The sequence below is a fragment of the Zea mays genome, chromosome 2, assembly GCF_902167145.1.
Source record: "Zea mays cultivar B73 chromosome 2, Zm-B73-REFERENCE-NAM-5.0, whole genome shotgun sequence".
Taxonomy (NCBI): Eukaryota; Viridiplantae; Streptophyta; class Magnoliopsida; order Poales; family Poaceae; genus Zea; species Zea mays.
In genome coordinates, this window is record NC_050097.1 from 149,865,577 (window position 1) to 149,883,066 (window position 17,490).

The 17,490-nt window shown below is 43.8% G+C and overlaps 1 pseudogene across 1 annotated transcript; it reads right to left on the reverse strand.

Moving 5' to 3' along the window:
* Positions 1–11,307: 11,307 nt before the first annotated feature.
* On the reverse strand, positions 11,308–12,437 carry LOC118476369 (probable glucuronosyltransferase Os03g0107900; annotated as a pseudogene). The gene has a single exon (XR_004856344.1). The product of XR_004856344.1 is annotated as a probable glucuronosyltransferase Os03g0107900 (transcript).
* Positions 12,438–17,490: the final 5,053 nt, after the last annotated feature.

Sequence of the window (17,490 nt, forward strand, 5' to 3'; positions counted from 1 at the left end):
ATCTCTAAACGCCGACTTCGTCATCAGTCACTCGGCTGTTACCTCTAAAAACGCCGACGTGGTCATCAGTCACTCAAACGTTAATTCTAAAACGCTGATGTGGCTTCGTCATCATTTGGACGCTACTTCAGAATCGTAAATGTTGACAATAATAACTCGGCCATCACCCCTAAAAGTGACGGTATGATGCCCGAGTTACTCAGCTACTATTCCAGAGGAATTGACTTCACAGATAAGGCAAACAGAGGAATGATTCGAAAACTCCAAGTTACGACACAAGCATAACAGACAGAGAGCATTACAGACAATAAATATCGCGATGATCATCAACTGACCATGAGGCAAAATAATCAACATAGGAGGAGACGAAATCATTCTTCATTAAGGGAAGCTACAAAACTTACAAATCAACTCGTTATGAGTTGATGCTGCCCCTACTACTACTACTACTACTACTACTGCACTACACTACACTACTCTACACTACTAACTACTACTACTACATTATTTCATTATACTACTTCTAATCTATACTAACATCTAAAGACCAGTGGCATCTAGCCACTGGCCTTGTTGCTGCCCTTGCTGCTGCCACGCCGTTGCTGCCCCTGCTGCTGCCACGCCGTTGCTGCCCCTGCTGCTGCCGCCCTTGCCGCCCTTGCTGCCGCCGTCACCGCCACCGCCGCTGTCGTCGTCGTCGTCACCGTCGCCTCCGTCGTCGTCATCGTCTCCGCCATCACCGCTGCTGCCCTCCTCGGACGAGTCCGAAGAGTCCTCCTCGTCCGAGGAGTACTCCGACTCATCCGAGCCCTCGAGCCCGGAGCGCTCGACGGCCCGGATATAAGTCCAGACCTCCGGGGCAATCCCCTGGGAGTCGTCTGAATCATCAGACGACGCCGGGGGAGAGATGGGCCTTCGAGTATTCCGAGTCGCCGAAGTCCTCCGATGGAGGAGTCGGCTCGCGCTTGCGTTTGTTACTCTTGCCCATGGTGGAAATGAAGGGAGAAGAAGAAAGCAAGCAGCAGAGAGCAGTAAGAGATGTGAAAATGCCGGGGAAGCAAGAACACTATTTATAGAAGAAGAAGGCAACCGTCCATCTCCTACCACGGCCACTGAACAGTCACAAAAATTCAATAAGCAATTTAAACCGTCTGAAGACACGTCAGGCGGCTGACGCCGTTTCACGCAACACAACACCCATTGGGACTCCAGTCAACCGTGCGGGCGATATGATTACACCCGCGGTCACATCAAATTACTACTCAGAAGCAGTTCGCCAAACACTAAGCGTACCAAGTCGTCCCTTGCCCACACCCATTGGGGGGATGCCCAGGAATTATCAGTATATTTTTCAAAACTGTCACATCCGTGCAGCGCATGCAATGAATACCTCAAGACAAAAGTGAGATATCAGCAAGGATCAAAGGAAAGCCAAATATAGCCGGTGAAGTACAAGCCTGATTGACAGAAGCGACATGAAGACTAGCCAGGGGACGTCCATCGAACGTCCAATTAGTCGCAGATCAAATAAATTGCACCACCTAGCAAGATATGGGCAGATCATGAACTCGGCCTCAAAGACAAAATACATGCTGACCTCTAAAGCATAATATCAATGACATAATGCTGACCTCTAAAGCATTTGGAAAAAGAAAGGATGATTCTCAGCAAAAGGGCACGAAATGAAGACCTTCGAGTGGATTGTTTTCAAAAATCCACTCGAAGCTCGGGGGCTACACCCATTGGGTGCACCTTCGGTGCACCCAATGAATCGTCATTTCAAGTCAAGATAATGCTAACTTCTAAAGCATATGGCAAGATCAAAAGCAAGGCTGACCTCCAACAAAGTGCAAGCGGAAAATAAAAATGATTTCTGATAATACTCGAAGTTAAGACCTTTGAGTGGATTATTTTCAAAAATCCACTCGAAGCTCGGGGGCTACACCCATTGGGTGCACCTCTGGTGCACCCAATGAAGTTCAAGGTCCTACAGTACGAAATGCTGACCTCCAAAGCGCGAGTTTGAGACAGAACACCAGTTTTCGAGTGATAAAAGCAGAAGGAGACAGTAAGAAATCGTTTTTACCAGACTACCCGGGAAGCATTTCCTGTCATAAACAAAAACCGCAAGCTGGACCTAGGATCTTTGGGCCGATTATTTCAAAATCAACCCAAAGATCGGGGGCTTGTGGGGGACAGATATCCCTCGGGTCCACTGGAAGGATAAAAGACCTCACGAAAGGCCCAAGGTCCCAATAATTCGTAAGGTCATCCCTTCGTGGGCCTGGGGAAGAACGACCAGTGAAGCAGATCGACACAAGGCCGGATTGCTGCGAGCCCAGACGGCCCAACAACGTCGAGCAAGTAACCACAGCAGAGACCCGACTTTCCCACGCTGGAGCCCCGTACAACGGAACCAAGCGAGGATGAGTCGGCAGAACTATAGGAAGATAGACTCAATCAGTTCACTATCTCTTAGGTGCGCATTGTTATCATATCCGCAAGTATTGCCTCACGGTCGAATATATAAGGCCTAGGGGGCACCACTTCAGAACGATCAATCTCACCACTCAGCCACCCACCTCAACTCTCTACGTTCCCTATACTAGAGAAGTTCCCTTGTAATCCACCACATAAAGCATTCCCGCCAGGACGTAGGGTGTTACGCATCTCTAAGCGGCCCGAACCTGTACATCATTGTTCACAGTTTCTCGTGCGCCCAGCACGAACCATCGAGCTACAGTCGGCAACATCGTCCTACTCCTAAAAACACCTCGCGGGGCAACCCCGGGTGTGCGGTCGGACCCAAAACACCGACACTCAGGTAATCAACTCTTAGTCTCTCAATCTCGATGTGCAATATAGATATAAATTTTATTACTGATTGTTGATTATTGTCTTGTGTATTATTGTTACTCATGGGCACTAAATTAAGTAACTTTACTTGGTACAACGCTAAAATAGATGTAACTAAACTCGGAACAATTGCTTTAGTGTTTAACTATTTATAAATGGCCTTTTCGTGCCTAAGTGTATATTTGTTGTTAAATATGTGTCTTTTTCTTTAGCTTTGAATATGAGTGACGATCGAAGAAGGGCGATGTACGATGGATTCGATAGTGTCACTCATGGGCACTCTAATGCATGGGTGAGAGTTGCAGATGAATTCGTGGCACTCGCATTTGCTGGTGATGCTCGTTTAGCGAGGTGCCCGTGTATAAAATGTCGGAACTTGGTTCGGTTGAAAAAAGTGGAGCTCTCGTATCATGTTTTCAAACATGGCTTTATGCCGAACTATCTAGTACGACATGAGCAAGGAGAGGTGGACCATACTATTGAGTCAGATGGGGACCAGGATGTTGACCGAATGGAAGAGATGTTGGATGATATTAGGAATGAGTACCCAGAACTACAGAATAATGAAGCTTTTCCAGAGGATGTGAGAGAGTTCTATAAGCTTCTTGAAGCCTCAAAGGCTAAAGTGCATGAAGGAACCAATGTGAGCGTACTGCACGTGGTAACACGTCTCATGGCGATGAAGTCAAAGTACACCTTCTCCAACAACTGTTACAATGATTTTGTGAAACTGATTATTGATATCATCCCAACCGAATCATAACATGCCGAAAGACTTATACCATTGCAAGAAGCTCGTAGCTGGTCTCGGCGTGAACTACCAAAAGATTGATGCTTGCGAGGACAATTGCATGTTGTTCTGGAAGGAGCATGAAAATACCACACATTGCATCCACTGCAGTAAGTCAAGATATGCAGTGGTGCTAGATGAGGATGGAAACGAGGTTACGACAAAGGTGCCGATCAAGCAACTCTGGTACATGCCTATCACTCCACGGCTTAAGCGTCTCTTTCTAAATCAAGAGACAACAAAGCAAATTAGGTAGCATAAAGAAGGGGATCGTTAGGGTCAAGATCCGGATGTCATGGTGCATCCCTCAGATGGCGAGGCCTGGCAGGCTCTCGACCGTTTTGATCCAGAATTTGCAAGAGACCCTAGGAGTGTTCGTCTTGGTTTGTCGACGGATGGATTCACTCCTTACTCCAATAATTCCACTTCTTACTCATGTTGGCCAGTTTTTATGATGCCCTACAATCTCCGTCCTAACAAATGCATGAAAGAAGAGGTCATGTTTCTTGCCCTTATTGTTCCAGGTCCGAAGGATCCTGTAACAAAAATCAATGTATTTATGGAACCGTTGATCGAAGAACTAAAAATGTTGTGGCAGGGGGTTGAGGCATATGATAGTCATCTGAAATGTCGTTTTACTCTACGCGCAGCATATCTATGGTCAATTCATGATCTACTAGCATATGGCATTTTTTCTGGTTGGTGTGTCCACGGCATACTGCGTTGTCCGATATGTATGGGTGACTCACAAGCATATAGGTTAGAACATGGTAAGAAGGAAACATTTTTTAATGTTCACCGACGCCTCCTTCCCTATAATCATCCTTTTAGAAAGGATACAAAGTCATTTCGAAAAGATGGGCCACCGAAGCGACAAACTGGTGAAAATATCATGAGACAACATCGTGACCTAAAACCGGGCGTAGGAGGTCGGTTTCAAGGGTATGGTAAAGAACACAATTGGATGCACATCTCGTTTATCTGGGAGCTACCTTACACGAAGGCATTGCTGTTACCACATAATATAGATTTGATGCACCAAGAACGTAATGTTGCGGAAATCATCATAAGCATGTGCTTCGATTTCACCGGTCAAACCAAAGATAACATGAATGCAAGAAGAGACTTAGCTAAACTTTGTGATCGTCCGCACCTTGAGCTTAGAAAAAATCCATGTGGATATGAGAGTCGGCCACGAGCTCCTTATTGTTTGAAACGACAAGAGCGAGAAGAGATATTTCAATGGTTGAAAAAGTTGAGGTTCCCAGATCGCTATGCGGCTAATATAAAATGGGTAGTTAACCTGGACACTGGTAAACTCGTTCGGTTGAAGAGTCATGACTATCACATTTTGATTGAAAGACTAGTGCCGGTAATGTTCCGTGGATACTTCAGTCCCGATGTGTGGAAGATATTTGCAGAACTCAGCTATTTTATAAGCAGATATGTGCTAAGGAAATCTCAAAGAAATCGATGCTGAGGTTTGAGAAGGAAATCGTTGTCCTTATATGTAAGATGGAAAAAGTATTCCCACCTGGATTTTTTAATTGTATGCAACATTTGCTTGTGCATCTACCTTGGGAAGCGTTGGTAGGAGGACCTGCACAGTTCAGGTGGATGTATAGTCAAGAAAGAGAATTGAAAAAACTCAGAGGAATGGTGCGGAATAAGGCAAGGGTTCAGGGGTGTATTGCAGAGGCATTCGCAGCCAGAGAGATCACATTATTCTCAAGCAAGTATTTTTCAGACACAAACAACGTGAATGCGCAAATGACACGGTACCATGTTGCCGAGCAAACTCCAATCACTGATCTATGTGTTTTTAAGTGGGACGGTAAAGGTGTAGGAGCTTACACATCACATCTTGTGGGAACGATAGAGCGTAACAAGACCTTGCTTTTCTTATATGTCAATATGCCGGAACTTCATCCTTATTTCTAAATCTTTGATAGCATATATAAACCCAACAAACAACTTACTCAAAAGCAGTTGGATGACCTACGCTTGAAAGGGTTACACGGTGGCCCGTCCTTTGTGGAGTGGTTCCACGAGCATGTAATTTCCTCCATGCCTATCTTTTTTTCTAACTTAAGTTCAGATGTTGCATAGTATTTATTTTTATCCGTTCCTCATTTTTGTAGTGTAAGAAACCTGAAGCCAGTGTCTCCAAAGACTTGCTACAAATATCACATGGTCAATTGACCGCAAGAAAATTTGATCGCTATGATATTAATGGATACCATTTTCGAACAACAAAACTAGAAGGGAGTCGTCCACTTGCAGCTACAACAAACAGTGGAGTTGTAGCGAGTTCGTATAGCGACGATGGACAATTGGAGGACTACTATGGTATTGTTCAAGACATAACCGAGTATACATTTGGAGGTCACAAACCCTTGAGACTTGTGACGTTTGATTGTATATGGTTTGATCCACATGTTGGCACGCGAGTTGACGAATTCGAGATGGTGGAGGTAAAGCACGCATCAAGGTATAAAGGCAATGAGTATAACAATATCATCCTGGCACATCAAGCGCATCAGGTGTACTATTTGAGTTATCCTCATAAATGCAAAATTGGATGCTACAGATGCAACAAATGCAAAATTGGATGCTACATCAGGTATCAATTTTTTGTTATTTCGTTATTTCCCAAGTCCGATTAACTGAAAAACTGATGAATAATCTATTTGCAGATGTACGGAGGTGCCAGAACTCAGTTTGGCATGCCGCCTTATCAAAAACCCCCTATCATCACACATCTGGTGTCTGTACAATCATCGGATCACTCCCCTGCAGCGGCGGATGGATCATAGGTACAATCGTCTACTAAACATCATTTGTCTGATAATCATTGGTTGCTTGCTCTCTGTGTTTCTTCATGTTTGCATGTACATGACCTATTTTAAACTTTTGTCATTTGCATGATCTATAGTTACTTTTATTGTTGATCACTGTAACTTCTTAATCATAAACAAGAGTGTGTCTTCTGTTTCAGGGTTCTGCAACTTCTGTCCAAGACCAATTGATGCCATCGGGTGTGATAGGAGGGCAAATGATGTCGTGGGCACCTCGCCAGCCAGGCATTTGGCCACCGATGCAAACACAGATGCCACCGCCGATGCCGTGGGGATTTTCTCCTCGCGGGCAGTCACACTCACCAGGATTGCCCTCACACTCACCAGGATCAGTACATTAAGTTGATATCCTATGCATCTCTATTTGCTTCGTTGTTTAAGTAGTTACTAAAAAACATGCATGTATATGTTGCAGTCTATGTATATGTGTAATTAGTTACTCAGTAAACTAACAAATGTTTGTTTCTTTTAAAGGGTTCGGACTCACATCATGCTAGTCCGCCTCCGGATCAGAGCACGTTTATGGACTTATTGATGAACACAAGTGGCGAAGGCTCCAATGACCCACCAACGGAATGAATTAATATGGAGGCTTGTGTGGAACTTACTATCATTGCGTTTTGTATGGACTTGAACTTGTTTCAGATGGATTTGAACTTCTTTCTTATGGACTTGAACTTGTTTCAGATGGATTTGAACTTCTTTCTTATGGTCTTGAACTTGTATGAATATTGAATATGGTGCTTGTGTTATGATATATTGAATATGGTGCTTGTGTTGTGATATATTGAATGTTGTGCTTGTATTGTGCTGTTATGGAGGCTTCCCATCCTAGGAGGGAGAAAAATAAAACTGTGTATTAAAAAAAATTATTCAGTAAGAGTGTCGGCCCCCACATTCTTATATGCGCCCAGGGAGGCTGGTGACCGCGCGCTCAGTAAGAGTGTCCGCCACGTCTGGCCGACACTCTTAACATAAGAGTGTCGGTTGCGTGTTGAACCGACACTCTTAACTTAAGGGTGTCAGTCCCCACACTTCTATACGAATAAGAGCGTCCATTTTAGAGTGTCGGCTTATTTCAGTAAGAGTGTGGGTTTTTGGCCGACACTCTTTGCCTTTTTTCTTGTAGTGTGCGCACGAATTTATGATGGAAAGAATGTTCAATGAAAGGAAATGAATTGCATGCATAGAAAAAAATCGTATTTAATGTTTTATTTCCTTCATAAATATAGGATCCCTCCAACAACCATGCAGCTAAACACATTAGAACTAATTTATGATATATACTTATACTAATTATACTACATGGTGTAGTTATTTATGCAATTCGTTACACTGCGTAAAAAATCTAGCATGTTGTTCACTGGTGGACACATCTCCAGGTTGGAGCGTAAAAACCTTAAGTTTTGAGCATAAAATCCCTCAATTATAAGCGTAAATACTGAGCCAATGTGAGAGGTTGATAGCTCTATTAGGTTTTTATTACGATCTTATTTTTTTGGCAGATCCGAAAACATGACAGTCACATGCATGTGGTTTCATTTTTATACAGATCCAAAAATTATGGCAAATCATGAGAGTTTCCATTCCATGCGCGCAAATTTTGGATTATATTTTTCTTTCCAGTTGACCCGCGCAAAAAATTAGATGACATGAGTCACTTAGAGCATAAATTCTTATACAACGTCGCATAAATACGTACACCGTGTAGCATAATATATCGGTCCAACTAAGAACGCCGGCAAAAATTAGGGACGATTTTATGGCAGACGTAAAAATCTGGCATTTACGAACATAAGTGATTTGATTTGATTTTTATGATAATTACGAACATGCGGGAATTAGGGATGTTTTATGGCAGACGTATAAATCTGTCATTTACGAACATAAATGATTTGATTTTTTAGGGTTATTATGAACAGCATAAATCAAGGAATTGCCTTTCCAATGTGCATGAAAAAAATGTGCATAAAGTAAACTGATATACGAACTCCATATTCAAGCATAAAATCGTACATTTTTAGCGTAAATAATACATGTGTTAAGCATAAAACATAATAATCGAATAGAAAACACGAATCGGAGGAGGTAGTCGTCGGAGAACGTCGTCGACGACACAAGCACAGATGTAGGTCGTCACTCGGGTCGCCCGAACTGCGCTGGATCGAAGGATGTCACGCACGATCATTGCTGCGCGCACCTCACGCCTTCCGTGACGCAGCTCGAACATCGCGCCTCGTGCGTCGCTATCGCTACTCGCACGTCGAGGGACACCGCTTGCTCGCCGGCCATGGAAGTGTCGCCGCCTCGGGGGCCCGGGGACGCCGCCGCTTGCCCGCACAAGGGCCCCGCTGTCGCTCGCCCTCTGTATCGGGGAGCCACCGCCGACGACCTGGGAACCGCCGCCACTACTCTGGATCGAGGAACCGCCGCCACCGCGCATCGAGGCCAGGGAGCCGTGGCCACCGCAACCACCGGCTGGGGGTCCACCGCCGCGCACGGTGTCGGGCAACCGCCGTCGTCGCACGCGCCGTCGCTAATGAATTTGGATGGAGCGTGAAAAACTGAACCCTAGCACTCTGGATCTTGTTTTATAGACATCCGAACATGGTTCGGCTCGACCGGATTGCACCGTCCGATCTAGGCTTCATCTAGTTACTAGGTATATGCCCGTGCGTTGCTACGGAATCAATATGATAAAAATGCATTAACATGCAAAAACATTAATTGTTTAACTATATTTTTGTTAATATAGAATGCCTGTATATGTTTTGACTATAGAAATTCAGCGTAGTGGTCCTAAGCAATGCCTGTATTCTCACTCGAGCTCGCAACTGGCTTAGTATGACACACGTTCTCACGAAACTGTCATCTGCTCTATATGTTCCTATAGTCAAAACATCAAGGATAGGGAAACTGTCATCTGCTCATTATTATGGGTTCTTCTAAACATTGTGTAAAACATGGACAATTATATGATATCATCTTGATAATAGCAAGGCTACCAGACTTCTACAACCAACTGAGCTATAACTCCTATCAGTTTCTGCTAACCGAACGAAACAACTATCACACCACATAGGCACCTGCGCACTGGTCAGCACGTCCAACATCAAGGTTCATTGGTTCGCAACCCACTTCACTCATCAGAGATTTTGGAATACCCAATACATAGTACACGTTCAGATATCCTAGAGTACACACGAGGGTGTTAACAAAAATAATCTGAAATATATATGGTTCAGCATAACAGTGACAAGATAGTCACATAGAGCCTTTCACCTTTAGTGTACTATAAAGTTCAGGGAGAGATCACTAAGTTGCACATAGGTGTCCACGGGCAAACACCCATTCAATAATTAAGTCAAGGTACCTTACCGAGTGTAGTAATCCTTCGACAGATATATGTCTTTAACAGGGCCAAATTTTCCAAATGGTCTACGAAGGTCATCAGGCTTTTTTCGTGTTCGGGGTGGAGCGTTTTTTTTTTGCCTTTTGTTCCTAATGCTCTTGGTCTTCACAGCTGCAGATAGAACTGGACCGTGTCTCCAAGGAAAGGAATGAGTTGGTGCGTACCTTGTGTTATCATTCGTGGCAGTATTCTGTATTTTTTTGGATCCTTAGAACTGTACATTTTTACCAATCTTGTTTGAATCTAAATTGAGATGAGGTCTGATCTACTACTACTAAAACTGGTGCTGCTGACCAACTCTTTTTTTACTGGTTAGTGGGGATTGTTTTTAGATAACTCAGTATGATCAACAGGTGATGATTCTCTGTAATCTTGTTTGCAGAAAAATTAATGCACTGCGCTGAAAAAGGACAGAACAAAGAAAGATCTTCAAATCAAAGCTAAAGAAGCGGAAATTCAAAATCTGAAAAAAGCTAATGTGTAAGTACTACTGGTTTCATGTGTACATAAGTTATCGTGTTATTATACGGTTCCGTTGCAACGCACGGGTACTCACCTAGTATTTCTTAAGGTGTCTCGAGGCATATACATTTTTGTTTAATATCTCGTGTCTTAATGTCTAAATCAGAAGACGATCTTTTCGCGAAGAGTCCATCTCAATCTCTTAACTCGAGTGTGTATAACCTCGATTAATACTCATCTCTTGAGCTATCTTTAGATATAATATATATTTACTAAGAGATTTAATTTGGAGACGCTCCATCGTAGTAAGTGTTACTAAAACTACGTTTAAATGCAAAACTCTAATTAGAGATTGAAACCGCATTTAATGTTTTTTATGTTTTAAACTATAAACACCATTAGCTACTTTTAGGCCCAGTCTATTAGTTATTTTTAGGGTCCAATGCGACTCATGGGTGAAGTTTTGGTAAATCCACTAACCTCTCTGTTTTAGTATTTAACTTTATGTTATTGTCTGAAATTATGATATATTAATATTTTTCCTATGTTATTTAAATGTTTTAACGTTTTATCATTTTAATAACCTTGTTCTTAGTCTATTTATTGTCTTTTATGTTTAGAGAACCGTTTAAGTAATGCATGCCATGAATATGAACGGTTGATACTTGCATACCCCGTCCCACAAACCTACAACGAAAGTCATTCTCACTTGCTTTTTGAGAAAGTCAAATATTTTTCAACTTCGACCAATTATATATAAAAGAATATTAGATATCGGAATTTATTTTTATAATAAATTTACTTAGTGATATAAGTATTGCTAATATTTTATATAAAACTAACCCAACACATCTACAGGGTCATTCTTTTGGTACGGAGGAAGTATGGTTGAGATAACGACTGTAGAATAGATCTCAGTCATGTTTCGCTGTTCTTTTAATAGGCTAGAGTGCTTCTCGTTATCTTAAAATCAACTCATTCTTTGACACCATTCTATTTACAGAAGAATTTAAGTAGCATACACAACAGCCCGACAACTATACAAGTGTGCAACCAAAAAAATAAATACAAAAAATATGCTGCAACCTCTAAATTGCAGTAAGATCTATGTTCTTTCTATGGCAAGAAAAGCAAACTCATCCTAGTTCTTAAAAGAATAAATAAATGTGTGAACGGTATGCCTATACGTTATACAGACCTGGTCAACTTGTCAACTGAGATTGGGATCTCCAGTTAGGCACTAACCAGACAACAAGCCAACGAAGGTTGAGCTAACAGCCCATATTCCCATTGACCTAACTGAAGGTTGGGAACTCTTGCTTGAGATCAATATTCAGAATTTCTAGATTAGAAAATCCATGTCAGAAGTAGAGCTCTGGTTTGAGATCGTCATTCTGAATTTCTGGTGAGAAAAAACCATGTCAGAGGTGGATCTCAGGCTCAGGTCTCGACTCAATGTTGATGTTGTCAGCCAGGGCGGCATGCTGTGAACTGCAGAGTGCAAACCATGGGTACACAGCTGCAACAGATGACCTTCTGTGTGCTTCACCTCCTCCAGGAATAGGATCCAACAGATCTCCTCCGAGACTGGTCCAGCAAAACCTCAAGCTCCCTCAAAACTTGCCATGTAGCAGCGCCTGCTTCCATCGGACGATTGAAAACCAGAGCCCTCTGCTTCACTGGATCCCACAAATTCTTCTGTATCACGGTCAAATTGGTTGCCACAACATGGTCAAGCACCATCTCAAGACTGGCTGTCCTTCTCAGCCACCTGCAGTGAGATCTCCTGCCACTGGAGGACTGGAGGGAACGACAGACGTATGTTATCAGCAATTATAACCGGAATGCAGCCTAGCAGGACTGATTCCACGAGCCGAGGACTCCAAGGTGCCCATCCCAGCGGGCAGAGGCAGAACAACGACCGGGCCATCTCTGATCGGTAGTTGTCGAACCGCTTTCTCTTGAGGTAGAACTTGCGATTGCGGCCATAATGTTGTAGAAGTTCAGTCCTCACCTTCCTGTTATAAGGAGAAGTTATTGAAGTCATGTTCGGTTTAGTTTCAAGATCTTGTTATTCATAAGTAGATGCATTGTACAAACAGTTAACTACTAAGTGAAATGAAGCATAGCCTAGCCTAGCAATGACCCCGTAATCAATCCATAGGTGGGTGCCCGTGCGTTGCAACGGAAACATAGAATACTATGACAACTTATGTACAAATAGGTGGGTGCCCGTGCGTTGCAATGGAAATATAGAATACTACGATAACTTATGTACAAATAGGTAGGTGCCCGTGTGTTGCAGCGTGGGACCGAGAGAGAGAAAGTGGTGGTGGAATACATAGCAAGCCAAAAAACATTTCTTCCCCTTTTTCCTTGCCTCGCTTCCCCTCCTCCGTCTCTTGTTCTCTCCTCTCCTCTCCGTCTGCTTCAGGCCCCTAGAAATTGAAGCCACCACCACCATAGAGCTCCGAGTAGACCTGAAACTTGGGCCGGGCCGGGCCAGCACGACACGAGCCCATCGTGCCTTGGGTTGTAAGTCTTCGGGCCGATATGGCCCTTAATATTTTTGGGTCGGGCCGTGCTGGGCCAAACACTTAAAATTTAAGCCCGGCACGACACTAAAGCACGTCGTGCCGGGCCCAGTCACTCATGCCGGGCCGGGCGGCACGATGGGCTGAAAATCAAAGCCCGACCCAGCCCTATATTCGTGCCGTGCTGTCACGACCCAATATACTTCGTGTCGGGCCGTGCTTTAAGCCCGTTTTCTTGGGCCATGCCTGAGCGGCCCAAAACAGCACGGCCCAAACTTTCAGGTCTAGCTCCGAGCCCCTCGCCCTCCTCCTCCGCCTGTTCGATGCGTCGATCTACAGGCAGGATGCTAAGTTGTACATATCTAAATAAAGGCATACTAAGTTTGCAATAATAAATAAACTCATATCAACAGGCATACTTGATATCTCATGAATTATCATTAACTTAATATCTCATGAATTATTCGCCTACAACCAATATAGAACTAAATTGTTGTTTTAGTTCAGGCTGAAAGTAATTGGTGTGAACCTTCCGTTGATGCAAAGAAAAAATAACAAAAAATAAATAACTCACTGGTGCTTTTCACCATACCTTTTTCACAGTACTTATAGATCCAGCCATTAGTTTTTTGCCAACAGTTGTTGACACAGTGAACGTAATCTTTCTGACCTAACCAAAAGTTATATTATAGTATCAACGACAAGTATTCCTACTTGACATATTATAAAGACAAAGAAAACTGCAGATGCAAGAAAAAATGTGAGGAAATAAAACATGTGTACTCTGCAGGAACAAATCACCTATCTCAGCACATTACCCATCACAACATTCAGTGCACCCTGAATTATATAATAAGTTCAAGACAGGTTAAATTGATGACAAAGAAACACCAACAGAACAAAATCATTCAGATAATGAATAGAGAACACATGTGCAGTTTCAAGTAAAAGTTTTGTATCAAGTATCAAACTATAAATGCATCAAAAAATATGATTCCCTATCCCCAACAATTGTAGTACTGCAGCTATAATTAATATGCTAAGTAAGAAACCAAACTGGCTTCCCCCTTTCCTGTGGCATAATTCCTCCAAGCACACATGGGACGACGCGTTAGGAGGACATCTAGGGCTTGTGAGCCGTGAAGGTGGTAATCACGGGTTGATTGAAGGAAAATTAGTCCTTGTATCCAAAGAGGCCCTAATTCTATAATATAGAGTGAAAGAACAACTTCATTGACAGTGACGAACATAAGGGCAGATAATCTTGTTAGATTAGAGACATATCTTCTAGGATCTTCCTTCTTCCGGATGACATGCATGATCCCCTTGTGCGCATGAGGTTCTCAACCAAAATATCATACCTGCAATTCAATGCAACATTGGCACAAATCATGGCTGTACCGTCTATGTCCAAGTGTGCATTGCAGGCATGTAGCTGGATAGTGGATATATCATAGATCTAGGGATCAAAAGTCAAGAAAAAACTGGATCCTTTACCCGTATAAGGGAGGTTTCCGATGCCATAGACGGTGATCATGACAAAGAAAACTGCAGCACGTCAATACCAGACATAGTACACACACAGGAGGCTAGCCCAAGCAGCAATAAACGCAAAGCCCCCCAATGGTGCCGGTGAAGAAAACTTCCTGTCTTCAAGATAAGCCACGGTGTAGCACCTAACAAAATTGTACATCCTCTATCAATAAAGATTTTATGACACAATTCCAATGTAAATGAAAGATGTCAGAAGAACAAATTCATTTTTCTAATTCAATGTCTTCTGATAATTTACGTTTTGGTTAGGGGGGACAAATGCTTACGTTCCAGAGAAGAGCACGATTCCAGCAGTGAGGAGCCCTCCACTGCAAACACGTCAAGAATCGGAGAGTCCATGTAAATTAACCGGGAGGTATCACAACAGCAAAAATATTGAAGCATGCAGCACTGGTACAATGTCGGGGCGCTTGGTGATGGGCGTCCCGAGCAGCACCGCGGTGTGGACGAGATGGTACAGGGATGCTGTGTGCCAAACCTGCCAAAACCATTCACAACAAATTATAAAAAAACAAATCGCTAAATTGGGAGAACGAATCGGAGGCTGTAGAAAAACAGGATTACAATGTTATCAGAAGTGACAGTGTGCTCGCTCTAAGCACAGAGACTCCTACTCTGCCAAAAACTAATGCACATATTAGAATCGTCTTAGGATAGGTATCAAGATTTCATTTGACCGTTTGAGCACAAACTAAAGAAACTCCGGTAATTTTGAATCACTCCTTTTCTTTTCGCTCTCTAATCTGGAGTCTAGACCACATGTACAGTACAGCTACAAAAGTCAGTAGCATGATGGAGAACGTCATCTACCTCTTTGTACGTGGGGTTCTTGGGGCGGAACATGTGCGCGCCGTAGGTGCCGAGCCCCAAAGCGGCAACCCCTGCTCAAATCAACCACTCATCTCGGTGGTCTGATTAAGGAAAGAGGATTCCAGGAAGAAGGGGCGGGGGAGAGGACGAAAAGAGTGAAGAAAAAAGGTGGGTTACCGGAGACGGCGGCGACCTTGTGCCACAGCATCGGATCCGTCACCACCAACATCTTCCTCTTCTCTCTAGTTCGCTTCAACCTCCTTGTAAATTAACCGGGGGGTATCACAACAGCAAAAATATTGAAGCGGGCAGCACTGGTACTCACAACGTTGGGGCGCTTGGTGATGGGCTGGATCAACTTCAGAGCATTCACAAGACCTGTCATGGAACAAAATGTTGAGTACCCCATCATCATGAAGTTAAAGATGATAATAAGCTCAGAAGAGCGTTACCAGCATTGGCCCCATGCTTCAACTCGACTTCGAATCATGCCAACCTAATCGAACCTGAACGAAAATATAATATTTAAGGAACCCCGAGGCTGAACCAACTAATGTTGGATCGTAAAGAGGAGAATTGTAAAGCAAAAGGCCCTAATTGATTTAGCATAAACAAACAAAAATAGTGCAGCTGGGGCACTAACACATTTCCCAAACCTATTTTTGTTGCATAAACTGATGTGTGGTCAGCTGAGTAAACAAACAACCAACTAAATTGTACAAGATCCTAAATTACCCAATACAAAAGATTGTGGAGTATTAGTTCATCAATTGCACGAGACATGAGACACTTTGTAGAGATGCATAAACTCTGGGTGGCTAGATAAAATAATGAATAAACAACATCACACAGTAGAATCACTTGTATGCTCGATCCTGGACAAATTTTGCGCTCCTGAAAAGAATAAAAGGTAAACTATGTGACAGAGAAAACATGAAAGGATTTTAAGAGGACTGATGCAGAACACGTTGCTCATGTTGAGTCAAATGAAAACTTTAATAATCAACATGTCAGGGCAGTGTTATTTACCAATAGTGAATTAAAATAAACATATAGGATGAATAAAGAGCACCACAAGTGAACCGATTCAAGTAAAAAGATAAGAATAGATCAAACAATTTCGTTGGCATTATACATACCCCTGTAACCTTTACATACTGTCCATCTTTGGCAGTCCTGGAATCAGCATCAAAATAGCGATTAGCAAACCCAACTGCGCCTCTGCTACCCTAGCAAGCATTCCAGATCAGAAGTGCATCAACAAAACAAAATATGACCACAACAAATATCAGCAAAATTGCATTGTGAGGAGCCCCCAAAATGAAGCCACCTGCTATGAAACCGATCATAAAGAGCAGAATCACAACCTAGAGTATTGTCTTCGGAAAGCTTCCCTGAATTGAGTAACCATCTTCAGTGTTGAGATTAGCAACAGCTTGATTGTGATCAAAGGAAATAACCCACATTTTCATCGATGCAGCAGAATCAAGTGGCCCATAAAGTGTCCCTTCCTCCTGTCCACGTCCATTGCCATAGCGACGCCCATGCCAGCCACCAGCGCGAATGTGTTCAGGTGCTGCTCCATGTATAGCGGCAACGATACCATGGGCACCCCGAACCATAGGTTCTTCAGGATGGAGTTCTACCCGTAGTGCATGACGAAACCACCCATGGCCATGTGCACGAGGACCTCCTTCTGTGGCGTCGCTGCCGGTGGCCGCACCAGCTCCCTGTCGCTCGTCCTCTTGACGAAGCCCTCTAGGAGCAGCTCCGCCAGGTCCAAGTCTATGGGGCTCCACATGCCGTGCATCGGTGGGCCGTGCAGCACTCGCCCCCTTCCGGGTGAGAGGACACCAAATCCGAGGAAGGTAGGACTGGATCCGCTCACCGCGGCCTGAGGGACATGTCTAGGAGTACGCGATGACCCGGTTGGAGCAGAGCAGGTCCCTCGCCGTCGCGCACCCGGGCCACGTGATGTCCGTGCCGCCCAGGCTCGATCTCGCGCTCTTCCTCCTCGTCCTTGGTCGGCTTGATGGAGTCGTAGTTCACGCTATGCAGAGTGAGGTTGTAGCGGCAACGCGGTTGTTGTATGGGCGGTTTCGTCACGCGGTAGCAGGGAGAGCTGGAGGAGGTCGTGGAGACGGACGGGGGAGACGACGAGCGGGGGTGGGGATTGGGGGAGGGCCGGAGGGGGAGTCAGCTGAGGCCCTGACC